The sequence below is a fragment of the Ascaphus truei genome, chromosome 6, assembly GCF_040206685.1.
Source record: "Ascaphus truei isolate aAscTru1 chromosome 6, aAscTru1.hap1, whole genome shotgun sequence".
In the NCBI taxonomy this organism is placed as follows: Eukaryota; Metazoa; Chordata; class Amphibia; order Anura; family Ascaphidae; genus Ascaphus; species Ascaphus truei.
The window spans coordinates 110,637,595-110,659,730 of NC_134488.1; the positions used below are offsets into that span (position 1 = coordinate 110,637,595).

Genomic DNA, 22,136 nt, shown 5'->3' on the forward strand with positions numbered 1-22,136 from the left:
TTTAGGCCTAGTGGGGACAGAGTGCGTAATTCGTAAATCCAAAAGGATTCTCTCCTCCCCAGTAGGCTCACGACGTTTCCTCCTCTCCAATGTGGAGTGATACTTTCTATTGCAATACATTTTAAACCTTTAGGGTTCTGACTGTGCACTTGAAGAAAATGATTCGACACAGTGTGTAACTAAACCAGTTTTGATATTATATATATGTTCGTACAGACGTCTTTTGACAGATCTGGTGGTCATACCCACATACTGCAGACCACATGGACATTCAAGCAAATAAATAACAAAAGAACTATTGCACGTGATATGTTGTTTTATTTTATAATTTTTCAGGGTGTTGTTTGATGTAAATTCTGATTTTTTGGTGCTGTATTTGCAAGCAGTGCATCTATTGCAGATGAAGTATCCCCCACAGGAGGCCATCTTCCGATGAATAGGTTGCAGTGATGGACAGCTTGGTGCCAATCTTTGTCCTATATTGGGGGCTTTGGTGAATATAATTTGGGGATGTTCTGGTAATATACCTTCTAATTCCTTATCTTTTTTTTAATATCGGACAGTACTTTTTGAAAATCTTACGTATAATGGGTGCCATTTGGTTAAACTGGGTTATAAATGCCAAATTGGCTGTTCTGTTGATATTTTTCTTTTTATATTTCAAAAGATTGGTTCTGGCCATCCCTGCAACTTCAGTGATCACATTATCTAAATCCTGTGGGGAATACTTCCTTTCTATGAATTTGTTTTTAAGATCCTCTGCTTGAATATTGAACATGTCTATGTGTGAGCTATTTCTTTTTAATCGAATGAATTGACCCTTCGGTATATTTCTAACCCATGTAGGGTTGTGGTGACTTTGTGCATGGAGATAATTATTAGATTGTACAGGTTTAAAATATGTGCTAGTGTGAATACAATTATCTACAACTGATATTTCCAAATCTAGGTATTCTATTTTGGTGGGGCTGGTGACGAATGTAAATTTAAGATTATTATTGTTATTGTTCATATATATTTTAAATTCTTGTAACTGTACTAATGTGCCTGACCAAATAAAAATAATATCGTCGATGTAGCGCCGCCAGAGCACCAAATTTGCAACGTATGGACAGCCGGACCATATATGTTGTTGTTCCCAGCTGCCCATAAATAAATTAGCATAGCTAGGTGCAAATTTTGTGCCCATGGCGGTGCCACATACCTGTAAATAATATGATTTATTAAAGTAAAAGAAATTGTGAGAAAGTATAAATTTATTACCTAAAATAAGAAAATCGTTATGTTCCCTAGAAATAGACGGATCATTATTTAAAGTATTCAAAATAGCTTCACATCCTTGTTCATGATTTATGATTGTATATAAAGAATTAACGTCTGCTGTTACAAAATAATAATGAGGTTGCCATTGAATGTCCTGTAGGGTCTGCAGTATGTGGGTAGTGTCCCTTAAATATGAAGGTAGTTGAATAACATACTGTTGTAACTGTCTATCAATATACTGGGATAAGTGAGATGTTAAGGACTGAATGCCAGAAATGATAGGGCGACCGGGGTGAAATTGTATATTTTTATGTATTTTGGGTATTATATAAAACAGAGGTAATTTGGGGTAAGTATTGTAAAGAAAATCAAATTCCTGTTTGGTAATTATATGTTGATCTAAACCTAATGTTAAATAGTTAAAGAGTTGTTGTTGGTACTGTGTAGTAGGGTCAGAGGGGAGGAGTTGGTAAGTGGACCTGTCACTTAAGATTCTGAGTGACTCTTGGATATAATAGGATTTATCCATGATTACCAACCCCTCCCCCCCCCCCCTTGTCAGCCGGTAAGACAATCTTCTGGTGCTTTGCACCTTTCTGGACATTATCCCCTGTTCCTATACCCGTAAGTATAATTATTAAGTGTATTCTGCAGTTGTCGTGTGTTTGCCTATCAAGGGAATAAATCTCAGTTTATTTTGCTCAACACCTGTTCTGCTCAATCAGGATCCACAAAATATAAATGTGTTATTAAGTGCGTCTCCCGTCACAGGGAGTTAACCCCTTCACTCCCTCACAGAGTCTTAATGGCATTTATAAGGCCACCCTATCTATGCAGAATAATCTGAGGGGAAAGGCGTACCTCAACAATCAAGATGGAACAAACGGTTGCTCTCTTAGCATATTTTATTTGGTAGATATTCATTTTCTAGCATTATCAGCAATACATCATCAGAGGAAAACAAACTATGGGCAGATTTACCCAGCAGGTGCATAATCCTGCAAGAATGGTCTCTTCGTCCACACATCTTTGAGACAATTACACAGCCGTTGGGTGTGCCAGAAATGGATTTAATAGCAACACAACAAAATTCCAAGATAATATTCCCATTAGGGAAAATCCAAACCACGTGAGTACCATTGCCTTGGATTGAAACTTCAGGTTGGCCTATATTTTTCCAACAGTAGAGAATATTGTTTCGTTACTGATGGAAATAAAACAGGACAAAGCCCAATGTGCTCAATGTCAGACAGTGGCTGCAAAGGTAAATAGTATATCTTGCATACAACGAGATGTGGATGGAAGAGAAGACAGCATAATTTTGCCACTGTTTAAATCCTTAGTAAGACCACACCCTGAATATGGAATACAGTTTTTGGCACCACTCCATGAAAAAGACATTATGGAACTGTAAAGGGTACAGAGAAGAGCCACCAAATTAATTAAAGGGTGGCAGGTCTGATTTATGAGAAAAGGTTAGCTAAATTAGATTTGTTTATATTAGAAAAGATGCATCTAAAAGAAGAAAAAAATATTACTATATTTAAAGTAAAGGGAGTTGAAATGTGGAATTTATTAACAAATGGAGACTGTGGTGGCAGATACAATAGATATCTTTAAGAAAAGATTTGACTTTTTTTTTCTAAAGAAAAGGTATATCGGGGCATACCAAATAAGTAAACGTAGGAAGGATGTTGATGTAAGGAGAAATCTGATTGCCGTTACTGGAGTCAGGAAGGAATTTATTTTTGCTCTTATGATACATACTTGGATAACGTTTCCCTGGTTTTTATGTTGGCCTTCCTTTGGATCAAAATACCGTAAATATAAGTAAACCATAAGTATCTCTGTTGTCTAAATTTAGGTTGAACTTGATGGACATACTGGTACTGTATGTCTTTTTTCAACCTCAACTACTAGGGTATATAACTATGTAACTGTGTTATAGAAATAGTTCCTGTTGCAAGGTACATGCAACTACACACGCGGGTTTTTTTTGATAAGGCTTATTTATTTAGCCTTAAATTGTACAGCACACAAAACAAAAATAGCTTTTCTTCAGCAGACAAAACAAAATTCCTTGTCGTCAGCATGGAAAACAAAATAGCTTCTCTTCAGCGTGGTAAACACAACAGTCCATAAAACATGTACTTTGCAAAACAGACCTTAAATCAAGCTGTTCTCTCTCCAGAGTTTCGGGGTATTTCCCTGCTTCAGACAGCATACAAAAAGACAGACCTTCTAGCAGTAATCTCTTCAGTAACTCACTCCTCTCCTGACCAGCCAGGCATGGGTGCACATCCTGGGGTTTTTAACACACCTTGATTAGGCAGCTGGGATTCAACTAATTGTCCTGAGCTTCCCAGCTGAAGTTAACCTCATCACTGCTGCACTGCAGACTAAACATATATCTGCCAGGCATATAGCTGGTGGCTTTTATTTACCCTGTCACAGTTCCATACTAGCTTAGACGAGCATGGTTCACAGACATGCTACTAATGTCAATAAAAACCCCTCTGGGTATTAACCATGACAAGTGTTCTCTCTGCAGGTCAGGTAGTATACCAGGACTTGGATAATTAAAATGGACTGTCTAGAAAATAAAAGGGCACCAATGAGGCTTAGGGTCAAACGCAGAGGTGGGCAACCTATTTTTCAATGTAACCACAGGTATGGCGAATGAGAAGTTAATATCGCCACACCATGTAAAAATTTAGAAATTAGGTTGCTCAATCGAACATTTAAAACAACACACACTGTTCGTCTGCTTCCTTCCCCTCAGCACTATCACCTGCTGCTGCTTCCCTCAGAAGTGTATGTACAGAGCTCCCAGGCATTGTGGAATCAGGTTGTATTCTTCTTTTCATTTGTGTTATTTTGGAGTGAAACTGTGGGGGACTGTGTGTTTTGTAGAGGTTTAAAGGTTGCTTCTGGGGTTTAAAAACCGTTTTTAGTTTTTCACCCAGGGACTGCAGTGTTTTTCAACCCAGCAAAAGCTGCACTTTGGCTGGCTGGTACTGTAGCTTTCAACCCCTCTCCCCTCCCCAAACACTGGTAGTTTTACTGGCTGTTTTTACTTCCAATTTCACTTTATTTCTTATTGTTATATTTTGGAGTGAAACTGTGGGGGACTGTGTGTTTTGAAGAGGTTTAAAGGTTGTTTTGGGGGTTTTAAAAAACGTTTTTTGGTTTTTCACCCAGGGACTGCAGTGTTTTTCAACCCAGCAAAAGCTGCATTTTGCCTGGATGGAAACTGTAGTTCTCAACCCCTCTCCTCTCCCAAACACTGGTTGTTTTACTGGTTGTTTTACTTCTAATTTCACTTTTTTTTCTTAAGCCTGATTCCTCTTTTCTCACCTGCAATTAAGAGCTCTGTGTCTTTTCTTTAAAGACTTATACATTGTGTGGCTTATTACAACAGAGAGAGAGTAATAAGGGGAAAGAGAGAACTACAGCAGGGTTTAAAAGCTGTCTTTTCCCCCCCTCCCTTTGCAGAGGTTAATTGGTTCTTAAAAGGACAGTTCCTCTTTGCACCTTTCTCTCTAAACATTACCTCCTCCCCTGACTAAAAGGCTTAATATTATCATGCCTAAGGGAGGTAGGACTAGTGTGGCAACGGGGACCACACCCGGATACAGGACACCAAAAACTGTGGCCCCTAGGAGCAATAATCTTAGTCACAGCCCTTGGCCTGGTCCTTCCAGTGCCCTGGCCACGCCTCCCCCAGCGCCTGTTAGTAGCGTGGCCCTGCGGCCCCAGTTCAAACATGGGCGCAGATAACAGCTGCAGGCGTCAACCCCAGCAACAACAATGCTGGGGCCACGCCCAGTGTGAGCAGGAAGCTTGGGGTGAGATGCCCAATGTCACCTGGCCTGAACATGGAGATTTATGTAAGGGCTGTGGCAGACGTTGTGGGTCCCTCTGCTGTGGTGGCGGCCAGCAAGATGTATGGGAGGGGCATTTTCTTCCTCCGTACACTGGCTGCCACCCACACCCTTGTGCAGAAAGGCATCAATGTAGGGGGGATCTACATCCCTATAGAACCCATGGAGGGGTTAGGCACAAAGGTCATCCTTTCAAATGTGCCCCCCTTCATCCCAGACAGCCTCTTGCGGCCACACCTGCAAACCCTGGGAGACATTAAGTCTCCTATAACAAAATTGCCTTTGGGCTGCAGGGATAGGGCGCTGAGGCATGTGCTCTCATTTAGGCGGCAGGTACAACTGCTGCTGCCGGGGAGCACAGAATCTGTGGAGGGTTCCTTTAGGGTGCCCTACGAGGGCATTCAATATATTTTTTTCTATGGCACGGAGGGGGTTAGGTGTTATCTGTGCAAGGAGCTGGGGCACACTCGTAGAAGTTGCCCCAAAGGGAACAGAAATCCCACCTCAGCTCCTGCACCCGCCCCTCCCTCTGCCAAGACACCCGGTACCGCTGTGCCTACCACAGCGGGGCCCTCGAGAGCCCAGGTCCCCCCTGAGACCGACATCTGCACCTCTCCCAAAAGAACAGAGGGAGAAGGTAAAGCCCTCGAGGGCCCAGGTCCCCCTGGGACCGCAGAAGATGTCGCTGCCCCATCTCGGGCGGTGACATCTGAACCTCTCCCTAAAGATCAGAGAGAGAATGTAAAAGCCACCCTGGAACAGCCACCCTCTGTTGTTGCTGTCCCCCCCCAAGAACACCTTACCCGCATTATAAGCACCGTACAGGGTGCGGGGGAGCTCCTGCTGGGGAGGCAGCGGCACCCTCTCCTGGGGAATCAATCCCCAGGAAGAGCAAATTTAAAAATAAACACAAGAGGGCGTTTGAGGAGGTCGAGGTGGGTGAACCGGATTACGTTCACCCGTGGATGTCTCCTAAAGGGAACGGAACATCAGTTCCACATGAGTTGGCTCCATCCGGCCCACTGGTTGGGATTGACCAGTATGAGCCGGATCTCATAAATGAATAGCCCCCCCCTCGAAGATCTGGAGGGAATGCAGGAGGAGGTACCCGACATCTCTGGGGTGGAAGGCCAAGGTGCTCAACAGCATGAGGCCTTACCCCTAGAAATAGATGTTGGGGAGCCTCCCAACGCCCCTCTGGGTTGGAGAGAATCCCCCGGAGACTTGTGCTTCGGTGAATTTACCCCGCCGGACACAAAAAAGATACCAGTCTTCGGGGACCCGGGGGTCGACCGGGATCCCCTTCTGGTTGTACCGCCTTCAGGTGACGCAACTAAGGAAAAAAAGCCCCGGTTTGCGTCACCTGAGGAAGGAGATGGGCTAGGACTGACCCCCGTGGGTGGGGGTTTGGAGGGTGTTTTGGTGAGCACTTCCGATTACATCTGGGAGTTGTCTGACCTGAACCCTCTTAGTGCGGAGTTTTGGGCAGGCACTTTATTGGGAGTGAATGCTGGGATAGACCCTCCCTTTTAGGTCCTTGCTAATGAGTGCCCTCCCATGGTGGGTGAGTGCCCTCCCGCGGATGGTGAGGGCCCTCCCGCAGATGGTGAGGGCCCTCCCGCGGATGGTGAGGGCCCTCCCGCGGATGGTGAGGGGCCTCCCGCGGATGGTGGGGGCCCTCCCGCGGATGGTGAGGGGCCTCCCGCGGTTGGTGAGTGCTCTCCCGCAGGTGATGCGAACACCCGTGGCATATGTGCTTCTGTGGCCCCCGAGGACTCTCGGGAGTCTACTGCCTCTGCCATGTCACCACCAGCTGCCCCTGAACATCCTGACTCGGGGATGGAGGTGGAGAGCACAGTGGACCCCCTCGTGGAAACACGAAGGAGGGCATCCAATCTAGGGCTGAGAGAGGCCCCCGCAGAGAAGGACGGGGGTCTTGAATTCTCCAGCCAAGAGGAGCCTGGGGAGTTGGGGCTCAGAGGGGAGTCCTCTGACACCATGGAGTCGGTGGACTCCTCGATCCCCGTTATCCCTGCCCGGGAGATAAATAGTTTCCTGGATGATACCCTCTGTAGACACGGACATACGAAGGTGCAGTTGGCCCTTGAGAGGTGGAAGGATGCTTCGGTCATTCTCCACTCTCTCAGAGTATATATCAAGGCTAACCACAAGGCCAAACTTTCCGGGACTATCGAACATGCTCGGGTCCTAAAGTTTAACAAAGTGTTGCGATAGCACGTAAGGCTTCTCGGGGTATAGTACCCTGAGCGCCTATGGGAAGCAAGGCTCTTGATTACCAATGGCTTTGAGCATCGGTACGCTAAACGTAAATGGATGTAAGGACGGGTTTCGCAGGTTCCAGGTACTCTCCTTTTTACAAAAGGGAAAGTACTCTGTGAGTTTCCTGCAGGAAACCCATACCACTCCAGATGCTGAAGCCAGCTGGCATCTGGAGTGGCGAGGCAAGGTCTTTTTCAGCCACCTCAATTCGACATCTTGTGGGGTGGTGACCCTGTTCTCCGAATCCTTTCAACCTGAGCTGCTGTTTGCCAAAACTGTTGTTCCAGGTCGCCTGTTGCATCTCAGGGTCCGGTACGAGGACTACACGTTTAATTTCTTGAACGTGTATGCTCCTGCCACCGGACCCCTGAGAAGGCAGTTCTTCGTCAGATTGTCCGAATATCTGGAGACAGTCGACGCGGACGAACACGTGGTGCTCGGTGGTGATTTTAACTGCACCCTCGAGGCTCTGAGGGACCGGAATGGTCTGGAGCCACACCATAGTTCTGCGTCGGCCTTGCGGGAGGTCATCACCCGCTACTCCTTGGTAGACGTCTGGCGAGAACAACATCCCGGGGTATCCACTGAGTTCACCTATGTTAGAGTGTTTAGAGGTGGACGGATATCCTGGTCCCGGATCGATAGGCTGTACATATCCAGCCACAGCCTGTCGCGAGCTCAGTCCAGTACCATTAGGCTAGCGCCGTTTTCGGACCACAATTGTGTGTCCGTGATGGTGGCGCTAATATCAGCAGCGCCCTCGGCCGCCTATTGGCATTTCAACAATACGTTGTTGGAGGACAAGGGGTTTGCGACGTCGGTCCGAGACTTTTGGATGGCCTGGAGAGGTTGCAGGTCAGACTTTGCCACGTTAGAGCAGTGGTGGGACGTGGGCAAGGTTCATCTGCGCCTCGTTTGTCAAGAGCACACTAAAGGTGCCAGCGGGTGGCGCGATGCTGAGATCGAGACCCTTAGGGAGGAGATGCTCGATCTCGAGAGGCGGCTGTCTGTGGCAGGAGACCAATTCCTGCAGTGTGCGTACGTGGAGAGGAAGTGCGCTCTCCGGGACTTGGAAGATCGGAGAGCTCAAGGGGCGTATGTGCGATCCCGTATCCACTTCCTTCGGGAGGAGGGTCGCGGGTCGCGCCTCTTCTACGCGCTGGAGAAAAAGAGGGGAAACCGTAAACATATCACCTGCTTGATAGCAGAGGACGGTACCCCTCTGACTGACTCGGAGAGCATCCGGGACAGAACCCGGAGGTTTTACGTAGATCTTTTCTCTCCGGAGTCCATCCAGCCGGATGCATGCAGGGTCTTATGGGAGGGGGTTCCCACGGTCGGCGAGGGTGGAAGAGAGCGGCTTGAGTTACCTTTGACTCTAGCCGAGCTCTCTGAAGCTCTTAATCTCATGTCCCACGGAAAAGCGCCGGGGCTAGATGGGCTGACTGTGGAGTTCTTCCGTTTTTTTGGGAGATGCTGGGACCTGATTTCACCGAGGTCCTGGCCGAAGCCCTGGAGACTGGTGAGATGCCCCCTTCATGTCGGCGGGCAATACTGTCTCTGCTGCCGAAGAAGGGGGATCTCCGCCAGATCTCTAACTGGCGACCGGTCTCACTGCTCAGCACGGATTATAAGATCGTAGCCAAAGCGCTCTCGCTGAGGCTCAAGTCCGTGCTGGCAGAGGTGATTCACCCCGACCAGTCCTATACTGTCCCGGGCTGGAGCATTCATGACAAAATTTTTCTGGGCCGGGATCTGCTACACCACGCGCAGAGGACTGGTCTGTCACTCGCCCTCCTGTCCCTAGATCAGGAGAAGGCGTTTGACAGGGTGGATCACCGTTACCTCATGCAGACCTTGAGGGAATTTGGCTTTGGCCCACAATTTGTGAGCTTTCTCCGGATGCTGTACGCCTCTGCAGAGTGTCTGGTAAAAATTAATTGGTCCCTGATGGCACCTTTTGTGTTTGGTCGGGGAGTACGTCAGGGGTGTCCCCTGTCTGGGCAACTATACGCGCTGGCCATCGAGCCCTTCCTCTGCCTACTGAGGAGGAGGCTCACCGGGCTGGTGCTGCGGGAGCCCAGCATGCGGGTAGTCCTGTCGGCTTATGCCGATGACGTGCTCCTCGTGGCCCAGGACATAGATGATCTGGAGCGGGCACAAGCTTGGCCAAGAGGTCTACACCGTGGCCTCTTCTGCTCGGATCAACTGGTCCAAGTGCTCCGGCATTTTGGTGGGTCCCTTACAGGTGGACTCTTTGCCCCCTGCATTTCGTAATGTCTCGTGGGGGAGCGATACTCTCAAATATCTGGGAGTCTACCTGTCTGCTGCGGAGGACCCAGCCCCAGAAAACTTCAGTGAGCTTGAAGAACGAGTCATTGCTCGTCTGGGGTCATGGGTGTATCTGTCGAGAATGCTTTCCCTTAGGGGAAGAACCCTGGTGATCAACCAGCTGGTGGCCAGTCAGCTTTGGCACCGGCTTATAGCCATGGGTACGCCCCCCCGAATTTATCAACAAGATCCAGAGGAGATTGATGGATTTTCTCTGGATGGGGAAGCATTGGGTCTCTGTGGGGGTTGCGTGCCTTCCTTTGGAGGAGGGTGGACAGGGAGTGGTGTGTGTCCGCTCCCAGTTACACACTTTCCGCCTCCAATACCTGCAAAGATACCTATTTGCGGATCCGTCTCCGCAGTGGTGCCAGCTGGCGACCAGTTTCTTTTGCCAGCTGCGCAGTATGAGGTATGACCGGCAACTGTTTATCATCAGGCCCGAGGGTTTAGGAAGAAACCTCTCGGAGCTGCCGGCATACTACCGGGACTTATTAAAGGCCTGGAAACTGGTCTCCACGACCAGGAAGGAACAGGCGGTGGGGGTTGATTTTCTCGCCGAGCCCCTGCTGTATAATCCGGCAGTGGGGGCTCGGATGTTGGATTCACCCTCTATTTGCCGCCGGCTAATCCTGGAGCAGGTGACAAGAGTCGGGGATCTCCTGGACTATGAGCGGCGAGACTGGGTAAGCGCAGAGGTGCTTGCGCCCCGTATGGGTATGCTTACTGCCTGTGTCCCTCGTCGTTTGATCCGGTAGATTAAAGATGCAATCCACCCTGTCTCATGCACCTTCATCGAGGGGGTTTTCCAGACCGGAGAGCATTGTCAACCTATCAACTTCAGCTCTCCGGATCTTTGCATAGAACCCAAACCACGGCAACCCCCTCGGGCTCCCATCTCCCCCAACCTCAGCAGGTTGGGGGATATGTCCCCGGCATGTTTTCGCGGCATGCCGAGGAAAGTCCTGTATTCTCTGGTGCTCCATATAGTGCACTACCTCGCCCTTGTCACCCGCCCAGATACCATCTGGAGGCGGGTATTCCCTGCGAACGAGGACGAGAGACCCCGGTGGAGAGAGCTCTATTCAGCTTTGGTTCCCCGTCCCGCCGGGGATTTGAGTTGGAGGGTCCTCCACGGTGCACTGAGCACAGGAGAGTACTTGGCACACTTCACGGACTCCCCGCCGCCTGTCCTTTCTGTGGCGAGCGGGAGTCCGTATTCCACATTTATCTGAGCTGCGGCAGACTGCAGCCCCTCTTATCCACCTTGAGGAGCCTTCTTCTGCAGTTCTGGCTGGGGTTTTCCCCTCATCTTTTTATTTTTGGGTGCCCAGTGTCCCGAGACAATAAGCCTAGGGATCTCCTAGTCAACCTGCTCCTAGCAGTGGCTAAGGTAGCCATTTACAAGACCAGGAAGCAGTGTTTGGAGAGGGGGGTCCCAACGAACATTGTGGCAGTATTCCGGGCGCTGGTGCAACTCCGTATTCGGGCAGAGTTCACGTACACCGAGTCCGCTGGGACGGTTTCGGGGGTTTGCCTCCCAGTGGGCGTTAGGCGGGGTGCTCTGCTCGGTATCCCCCATCATGGGTTCTTTTGAGTTAACCCTTCTTTATAAGTGCACTTTTCACAGTGCACTTGTTAGTTCCCTTTATATATTTGTTTGACTGGTTTTTCTTTGTTCTACTTGGCAACAAGTAGAATTGCTGTTTAACTGAATTGGCCGGCTTTGCCGGCCAATCAGTATTAAACCAGATCAAAATAGGCTGGTTCACTTTGTTGACTCATTCAGAGACCAGAAACCAGTACACGTCGTCAGGAAAAAGTTTATTTTACTGTGGGAGCTGGCAAACTCTCATTCGCCACACTTTCATGGCCAATTCGCCACTTGTGGGTTGAGTGTTGAGTAATGGGGGGCATGGATATGATATAAGATGAAAAAAAGCATTAAAAAAACAAAAATGTAGACTATAATAGTAATAATCCTTGAATAACATGACATTACTGGCCAATAATGCCCTGGTTGGATTCAACTCCTCCAGCCAGGACATTTATTGACTTATACTGACTGCCCTGTTCTTTGGGGATTATTACTTATTATCTCTTAAGCACGGCTTAGTAAATATGGTCCTTATGCTGGGATATAGGTTATCACACAGCGAACCCGTGTTATCTGCCATTGCTGTGCAGTATCCCATATTGGAGCTTTGTAAATCTCCCCCATATTCTCATGCGATGTCTGAAAACCTTAGACCCGTACTGTACAGTATGTAGTCATTTCCAATCTCATGGACACTTTTGGTGGTCTTGGGTTTCTCACTTTTACGTGCCATAGGGATTGCATTTGGGTAATAAGCCGTTTCTGTTTAAGGCGAGGATTTATTATTTTTCTGTATAGGATTAGTGTAAATATTGACTATATAATTACTATACAAAAATTACGTTGCACACATTATAAAAGTTGCTCTGTAATCAAGATTACCCTAAAATTGGTATCCTGCCAGAGTCAATGTTTTGATCTCCTGCTCATTTTCACAATCATGCAGTGGCTTATTGCCATAATAAACATATGTGACATTTTTCAAAGCAAGTTAAAGCCCAGGATCACCATTATATTCATATTACATTATACACCCTACCAGGAGTAAAGGTGGAAATAAATTGTGGACTCCGACATTGCTTAAACACAAATAGTGTGAGGCATTATTAATACAATTTTTTTAAATCCTAGTGATTGAAAAAGCTGTTCCATGCTTTATTAATGGCCTGTCTGTTGACTTTAATGAGCACTGCTAATTAGAAATTCTGCTGCTGCAAATGCCTTGATTAGTTCTCATGTATGAATAAACACTGCTACATTCCCAGCCACCTAACCCCCGTCACTGCTGCAGTGCTTGCATATTAATTAACAGTCTTACAGTAGCTAATGCAGCAGACATATCTAGCTACCCAGAGTATTACCCACAGTTATTTTATGTAGCTGTCTCTATTACTATTAGAAATGTCCTACCTGTAGGGCATTGCAGGATCACTGGTCTTCAAGCACTGAAAGGGTCAACTATAAACAATTACAGCTCACACCTATAGTACAACTAGCCCCATAAATAGGAGCAATATGTGCCTTTCAATAGTCTATATTCCAGCTGCTTTGGTGGGGCAGCTGGTAGTGTTAGGCCGCGTACATACAGTAGTACTGGTGCGAGCGCGCATGTGGCTTCGCGCACACCTGTACTTGCCGCAATCTGTGTCCTGCAGGTTTGCGTGGTGAGGGCGTGCCGGGGGTGTGCCTGTGACGTCGGCTGAACCACGCCACGCATCGCAACCGGGCCATCGCATGGCAAATTCAAACCAGTTTGTCGCGCAAAGTACTGGTCGCCCCATCACGCTCATGCACGTGCGATCTATGCACAAGCACGTTGGCATCCATTTGTTTGTAACATTAGTCGCGCCGTCGAATCTACTGTGGACGCAGCCCAACTTTAATATCTGGCCTGGGTTCAAGCTGCATTGGAAGCATTTATGCTGTAATCTCTTTTGTTAAAGAATTCACTTTGTTCACAAGCAGCGTTTGTAACGTACAATGTGTGGGTCACACTGTAGATTCCCTGGATCAGAATTAAGTCTAAAAAGAAAAGGGCCCAGGACTACAGGCACAACACCCGGCATTGGTGGTTAAAAGGTTCAATGTTTCAAGTAATCAGTTGCTGGGCACGTGTTGGTGGGTGGGATAAGCTGTAGAGAAAAAAGACAGGCTGCACTGAACAGGGGTGAGCCATTTTAGCAAGCACAAGGGAAAGGTTTCATGCCCTCCCACCCTTGTTTAGAGAGTAGGGGATATAATGTGTATATCAGGCCTGCACAACTCCAGTCCTCGAGGGCCGCAAACAGGCCAGGTTTTCAGGATATCCCTAAATCAGCACAGCTGTTTCAATTAGTGTCTCAGTCAATTAGACCCACTAATTGAGCCAGCTGTGCTAAAGTAGGGATATCCTGAAAACCTGGCCTGTTTGCGGCCCTCGAGGATTGGAGTTGTGTAGGCCTGGTGTATATGTTGGGGGTTGATTTTTATTGTCACAGCATGCGGGATGTTGCTTGCCAGCTAAAGTTGTTTTTTTACATGGTCTTAGTCCCCTGTTGGGGCATGGTAAGGTAGTACCAATGTCGATAGCCTTGGGCTAACCTTTAGATGATACAGTGATACGTGCCCAAGGCACAGAAAGTGAAGGAATCTGGAAGTCATGCTTTAACGGTGAAAATAAATATCACCAGATTCTGAAAATAGAAAAATGCAGTTGCATGTAATAATTTTTTTCATGAATACACATGCCCTGGTATTAACACTAAGCAATGTTTAGTACTGTATGTTCAGAGTCAAATATTTGCATGGAAATGGCTATGTTTGTTAGCATACAGATGTAGGAGCTGTTATTGCAGCTAGTGGTGTATTAGCTCTGCCCCCTTTACGTATGTGGCTAAATAAAAACAATGGCCTTTTCTCCCGCTGGCATGTTGTAGTTGCGCCAGAGGGAGAAACGGCCATTGTAATAACGTCAGTGTAGGCGATGCGTTCAGAGGTGGAGACTGGAGGCTTGCTTTGGGAAAATAAAGGTAGGCTTTTATTTCGCCAAAGTGCATCAACAAAAAAACATGTTATTTTCCTCAGCCAAGGTGCAGCAAAATACAGGACACTATAAAGTATAAGGGTATCCTAGGCCAAAGCTCATCTTCCCTAGCGTATGAAAATCCATATATGTCTATAGACGTCTTTTGCCCGTTCAAGGACAGGGATATGGCATGCACACCCTGGTGTCCCTACAGATCAAGGACACGCACATGTGGTCAGAACACAGACCAGGGAGAGCCAGCCAAACAGTTCCGTTCACTGTCCTTTAGGCCGGGATTATACATAAAAACACGCGTGGCGCAGCGCACCGCCAAAACAAGAATTATACATACCCGCAAAGCGCTTATACCAAGCGCGACTGTAGCACCGCTTGCTACCGCAATGCGGGCAACATTGTAAGCATTTTGCAAATTTGTTTTCTGATTGCGACGACCACGTCACGTGACGCGGCCGTCCAATCAAAAAACAGATTGCAGCCGTGCGCGCAGTAGCATGTGCTTGTGCACATATCTCTCTGCAACGTCGCTAATGTGCCCTGCAGTTCGGCTGTATAATCGCTGCCTTAAACCCCTTTCAAGACTCAGCTGAGCTCGTTAGTACTGTAATCCTGTTTTTCCCCAGGCAGGAATTAACCACTGTCTGGCCAACGCCCAACAGCTCTAGCTATCCTAAACAGGCTTGCCCTGTTACAGTCAGTTATCACAGTATGTCGAAAAGCAGTTGATCCTGGCATGTTTTTCAAACTGTTAATTGATTATTTATCAGTCGCCCGGATTCAAAACTGTTTTAAAAAGCAGCACCAGATACAAAAAAGAGATTGAAAGCAATTCCTATCAATATTTATTTGTTTACTTCGTTATTTTCTCAAAAAATTCGGTCTATGAATTAACTTTTCTTTGTTGCAAAATTGCTTCACTTCTCATATCTTTATCCAGAGGGTTTAGGGTTCAGACAAAGACACAAAAGGATAGTCACTCTTCTCATACTACTCGACCTCATTGTAGTGCTTGATACTGTGGACCACTCTCTTTTCCTTCACATTCTCCATACTCTTGGTATCCGTAACAGAGCTCTAACCTGGATTTCCTCTTACATCTCTCATCGTACTTTCAGTGTCTCTCTTCCTAACTCCTTCTCCTCCTCTGTCAATCTCTCTGTGGGGGTATCCCAGGGCTCTGTCCTGGGACCCCTTCTCTTTTCTCTTTACACACTCTCTCTAGGTGCCCTAATCACATCTCTTGGGTTCAAATATCACCTCTATGCTGATGACACACAAATTTGCTTTTCAACCCCTGACCTTACACGTTGCCCCTTCTACATTATTGTGGGCAGCACTATCATATACGCAGTATCACAAGTACGCTGCCTAGGTGTCACATTTGACTCCTCCCTCACATTCACAATGTAGCTAAAACCTGTAGTTTTGTCTTCCGTAACATTGCAAAGATACACCCTTTTCTCTGTTGCTCTACTGCTAAAACTCTAACACAGGCCCTCATTCTCTCCCGTCTCGACTATTGTAACCTTTCTGCCTCTCACCTGTCTCCACTACAATCTATCCTAAATGCTGCTCCTAGAATCACTTTTCTCCTAAATCTTTCTCAGTGTCTCTCCTGCTGAAATCCCATTTCTCCTGGCTTCCTATTAAATCCTGTATTACTTACTGTACAATATTCTCCTCCTCTCTTTTAAGGCTATATACTCATCTCAGCCCTAATTTCTCACTATACACCATCCCGACTCTTGTGTTCTGCCCAAGGATGTCTTCTGTCTAACTCTCTTGTATCTAAAGCCCTCTCCCATCTAAAACCTTTCTCACTCCCTGCCGCAAACTTCTGGAACACCCTTCCTTTCAATATTCGACTGGCACCACCTCTTTCCACCTTTACGACCTTATTTAAAACACATTTCTTTAACGAAGCATATGGGTAGCTCCGCTGGCTGAGACTATACAGCTCATATGCACTGACCATGGCCCATTGCAGACACACTTATCAGAATGCCCTCGAACTGTCTCTAAATTCTCTCCTTACCACATAGATTGTAAGATCTTCTGGACAGGGACTCCTTTTCCTATTGTTTTGTCTGAAGTGCTTATTCCCATTGTGTTATAATATTATTTATTTATTTAGAAAATATTTTACCAGGAAGTAATACATTGAGAGTTACCTCTCGTTTTCAAGTATGTCCTGGGCACAGAGTAAAACAAATAATACATGGTTACAAGTACAGTTACATAAATGAGCAGGGTATACATTATATACAAGACATTGCGTGCACAGTTAAAGATAATATATATTATGAGCGTATGAAACAGTTACAGACCAGGTTAAAATGTGAGACAGCCTTAGATTTGAAAGAACTTAAACTGGTGGTGGATGTGAGAGTCTCTGGTAGGATGTTCCAGTTTTGGGGTGCACGGAAGGAGAAGGAGGAACGTCCGGATACTTTGTTGAGCCTTGGGACCATGAATAGTCTTTTGGAGTCTGATCTCAGGTGATAAGTGCTGCATGTGGTAGGGATGAGGAGCTTGTTCAGATAGCTGGGTAGCTTGCCCATGAAGAACTTAAAGGCAAGACAGGAAAGGCGAACTTTGCGCCTATACTCTAGTGTTGACCAATCTAGTTCTTTGAGCATTTCGCAGTGATGTGTGTTGTAGTTGCATTGGAGAACAAAACGACAAATTGAATTGTAGAGGGTGTCAAGTTTGCTAAGGTGGGTTTGAGGAGCCGAGCCATATACTATGTCTCCATAGTCAATAATTGGCATTAGCATCTGCTGTGCGATACGCTTTCTGACCAGGAGACTTAGATTTGTTCCTGTAAAGTACCCCTAGTTTGGCATAGGTCTTGGTTGTCAGGGTATCAATGTGCATCCCGAATGTTAAGTGGGAGTCAAACCATAAGCCCAGGTATTTAAAACTAGGTGTTAGGGTGGTGTTAGTGTTGGTTCTAATCAGGAGCTCAGTCACTGGAAGCTTTACAAATTTAGTCTTGGTCCCAAATACCATTGTTACAGTCTTGTCAGTGTTTAAAAACAGTTTGTTTTGAGAAATCCAGTTTTCGAGTCTCAAAAAGTCAGACTGAAGTATGTGTTGAAGGTCAGAGAGGCTATGGCTGTGTGCATATAGGATTGTGTCATCTGCATACATGTGTATTGAGGCTTCCTTACAAGCTGTGGGAAGGTCATTAATGAACACTGAGAAGAGTAGGGGCCCCAGAACAGAGCCTTGCGGGACACCACAAGTGATATCCAGGGGGTTATCACATTTATTGTAAAGCGCTATGTACCTGTATGGTGCTATATAAATAAAGATAGACATACATACGTACATACAGATGTAAAGTTTGGTACAGTACATGATATCTGTGTTGGCTAATTTCTTCCCTACTCCTCCTAAAATTACTGCGTAAATCAGATCCTGACATAGGGGAAAATGGGTGCCATGAAGCTTGTTTAACTAATGTATATACGCATGTTCAAATTCATGACAAAAATGTATTTTGTGTTTCTTAATATACAGCTATTAAGCTATCTAAATTTAGCATGGGTTGAACTTGATGGACGCATGTCTTTTTTCGAACCTCATCTACTATGTAACTACTATGAGAGATTGATGAGGGGGTTTAAAGACGGGCCCAGAATGTGGGTCCAGTTTCCAATGTAGGACGTTTAGGATAAAAACTATGCATTTAGAATATGAATTCAGATTTTCAACCAAGGGAGTGTCAATGCTACTGTATGACATGTGAAATCTCCAGTTTTCCACTCGAGACCTTTTGAGGGAACCCAAATATATGGTGATGTATGTAAGGGACTTCTGTTTATTTTTATGAAACTGTCATACATTGCACTGTACATTTCTTGAAATATTATTTTTTCCTGTAAAACAAAGCACTGCACTATTTTTGTATATTAAATCTAAAACTTCATAAGCATTGTCTTTGGGCTTTAATTGAACTCTGCATGCTTTGAAGAGTAATTCCATTTTCGAACACGGTTTATCACAATAGATTTTTGTGTGCTAATGATATATTTTGATCAGTAAACGGGGACCAAGGACCCTAGCGATTTAGACCTTTTTTTGTATCTGAGGTGGTGGAAGCGATTTAAGATATATATTGTAGCTATATGGTAATATTGCATTGTGGGGGATATTACTCATTTGAGGGACCCTGCGGGGGTGAAAAGTGGGTCAGCTGGAAAGCCGTGTGCATTACCCCTTTTCACATATACAAGTCACGTGCACATGTACGTGATATATTGTAACGTGTTTTTTTCTTCAAACTAATTCATAACAGACTTTAAACTAGAAAATGTCACTTCAAAAGCCAGTGCCCCAACAGAAATTCTTCTTCCTCACCATGTATATTGGTATTCTCAGTAGCTAGCAAAAAGGTATCATAAAGAAGCAGTGCTCTGACGGTGATAAAGCAACAGATTGGGTCTGATGACAATTCTAATTAGACGTCTTGATTCATGTATAGCTTTTTAAATGCAATTTTTTTTCTTCTGCTTGGAATCATGAGGAATAAAGGAATTGTGAAGTAGTCCAATAAGGCTGGTTGTTAGATTATATAAAATTGTGTAACTTCTCTACAAGTTTAATGATACCATGTCCTTTCTATCTCTCCTCAGGTTTCCAAGCCATGTGCTTCTCTTTATCTGTTTCCTCTTCACCGTATCTTTTGTTCATGGGGTGGTGACAAGGCTCCTGAGACAGATGGAGTGACGAAAGGCTGTAAAAATGCACTAGATGATAGAAGAAGCATTTTGATGTCCTCAAAGCCATACAGTACGCATGTACATTTTGGAATAACCCCACTGAGCCAGGGTGAACTGCAAAAGGCCTATCTGACACTCCTTGTGCAGAGAGGATACTGCTGAATTGTCAGTCACCATATCAAACTCCAGCAATGCACTAAAAGCAGCATGGGGTAGGAAGAAGAAGAGTATATGGAACAGCACTACATTTTTAGAATCTGAGTGATTTGCATGTTATGGAAAAGCCCTTTCTCCAGGCCTCATCTGACCTCTCCGGGCAGAGAGGACAGCGCTTGGCTTGAGAAGTAATTCCACCTTGGTCTTTAGACTCACTCCTTGTTCTTGCTGCCTCTGTCATAATTGAATGATCCCTTCATCCCTTGGGTGACTATGTTTAAACCACATATCATTGGGATAGTGAGATGAGAGAACACTGCAACTGTAAATGGAACAGATTAAGGAAGACTGTTCTGAACAAATCACACTCATCTACGCCACCAAGAACACTGACGTTATGGGGAGAAGGGTTGTTGAGGGCTGAGTTGTTACAGTATATAGAGAAGTTAGTGACAATTCAAAATTGAACGTATAAGACCCCATTCTCTTGAAGCAAGATGTAGGCACTTTTCCGTTGACTGTCTTTCTATTGATACATGTAATACTGTACATTCTGTGTGTGTGACTGATAAATATGTTCAGTTGAGTGGTATTTGGTGGTTCCCTCCTTCCTATACTAAGGAAAATATAACATTGTTATTAAGGTGAGCAAGGGTTATGAATATGGCCAACAGTTATATGTTTATGATGGTTATCATAATCATTTGGAGGATTTTGTCTTCCAGCTCTTACATGGAGCAGGATATGCATAATTCCTGTTTAGCAGCTCAGATGCAGTGAATAGGCTGCTAAATGGTACTATAGCTAGAAACAACACGAGAAAGTAAGCATACTTTATAATCAGAGCACCTGCCTTCCCCAGACTTCCATTAACTTTATAGCTTAGAGGTTGAAAGGACACCTTGGGCGCTGCTTAGGAATAGTGGGGCTATGCTACAGTGTTTGTAAAAACTGTGCAACATTTTTCCTGGTAGAAGCAGATTGCTGCCTGCAAGATTTCCTTCTAAAACTATCAATGTGCCAAGAATAAAGGGTTCACAACAATATCTCTTTGTATATTATCTGAAGACTAAGGAATAAATATAGCCATGCCGAAACAACTACACTACATGCAAACTTTGGAACAGAGCAGGCAAACTCAGTGTGCACACATACAAATAAATGACCACTACATAGTGGCCAGGCACCTGGTATTGTCTTTGTGTAGATAAAATGTAAAGTCTGATTAAAGAATGATCTTTTGATCACAATAACAATGCATTGAAGAGAATGAGTCATATCATAGCCACACGTCAGTGTCATTCATTGTGTCTTGACCATTGTCCTCAAGGAAGTGTCACCTCTGGGCAGACTATAGGGGCTGCAGAACCTTGGGCGTCTCCTTTCTCAGAATGTTCTCTACCCTTTGTCTTCTTGTGAACACAGTCAGCACTGAGTTTTATAATGAACTTGACGCCGCTTTCTCAGTACCCTGAGCTTGAAAGCAATGGGGCACGTCTGAATGTGGTCAAACTTATATATCATACTGTCCCGATATGATCAACTGAAGACCTGAAATCCTGAATTGCCATTATGGGATTTTGTTGTAATAACTATTTATAGAAGCTCTTGTTCATAAGTACGAACCACATGCTTACAGTTTTGGCAACTTGAAAGGGGGGGTAAAAGATCTCTACATATTAGTCAGTTCCTTTCTGGTTGTGCCATGCCTCAGGTGCCGGTGATCTTTCTCCGCATTCCTTTTCTCTAATTGGATTCACCAAGGACTGCATGGACTTCATAGCATGCTCAAAAATTGTAACAGTTATGCGGGGAACAGAAACACTCCTTGGGAAACCCACCTGTTGTCTTTCTGTCTACCGAGTAAAAAAAAAAATGAAAATAAAGTTGACTCTCACAAAATGAAACATTAACAAAAAAAAAAATTGAACCAGATGCACGTATGTATTTTGTTGAACAAAAAAAAAATAACATTTGTCTGTTTATAGTGTGTGAGAAAAATGTTCATTTCTGTACAGTCGCTGACTGTAAAGCCATACCAAAAAAATGCAAAAAGAAAAAAAAAATTAAATAAAAGAAAAATATGTGAAATTAAAAAAGAAAGACGTTTATTTTGGTTTATGTAACATTTTGTACTTCACTGGAACAGTGTATGAGAGATATATATTTAAGGTACCTCTGTGAAAGCCAGAATGAATCCTTTGTTACAAGTGACATAATTAAGGCAACTAGTGTGCAGCATATGGGGGGCTCGTCATCCCAACGCTGGGGGGAATCTCTAAAAAATGAATGCAAACTGGTTAACCAAAACAGCAACCTGAATCGGCCATCCAAGTGATAACATGAAGTACATTGCAATGCACGGTTTCCGAGGATCAAAGGCACAACGAATTGGGTAGCATTTTGGGAATGGGGTTTGACATACAGTAGGACTTAGAATTAAAGGTGGACACTTTCACTGGTGTTCTGGTTAGGGTTCTAAAAATATTTCATGGTTTTTGCTGGAACTAAATTGGATTTGGTTTGAGATTTTTTTAAACATTACTGTAAATAAAAAAAACCTCAAAATAACAGTAACATTTGATCAAAAATGTGTTTTTAGTCGTAAATAAAATAATCAAATGATGACCCTTTTTTGGGTCTTGATTAGAATTTAGCTCTAACTTGAAAGTTCTTTTCGAAGTTGGTCTCAAACTTCTGAACAAACCTTGAAGTTCACAAAGTTCTGATTTCAACCTGCATACAGTACCTGCCCATCATTACAGTAGCTAATGGACAAACCAACATGAACTTGTGTAGCAAGGTTCCCGCTTCTTACCTCCTGGGGGGGGGATTAGCTCCGTAGCCTGGGAGAAGCAGTGGAGTTGCATCGGCCATGT

At 45.0% G+C, this 22,136-nt stretch overlaps 1 protein-coding gene across 4 annotated transcripts in view; it reads left to right on the forward strand.

Annotated features, from left to right (window-relative positions):
* The window catches only part of SYT3 (synaptotagmin 3), a 162,140-nt gene extending 140,799 nt beyond the window's left edge, over positions 1–21,341 (forward strand). For all 4 annotated transcript variants that reach the window (XM_075605774.1, XM_075605776.1, XM_075605777.1 and 1 more), the window contains exon 11: positions 19,015–21,341. The gene's annotated coding sequence lies outside the window, so the exon portion shown is untranslated. The remainder of the gene's footprint in view (positions 1–19,014) is intronic.
* The last annotated feature ends 795 nt before the right edge of the window (positions 21,342–22,136 follow it).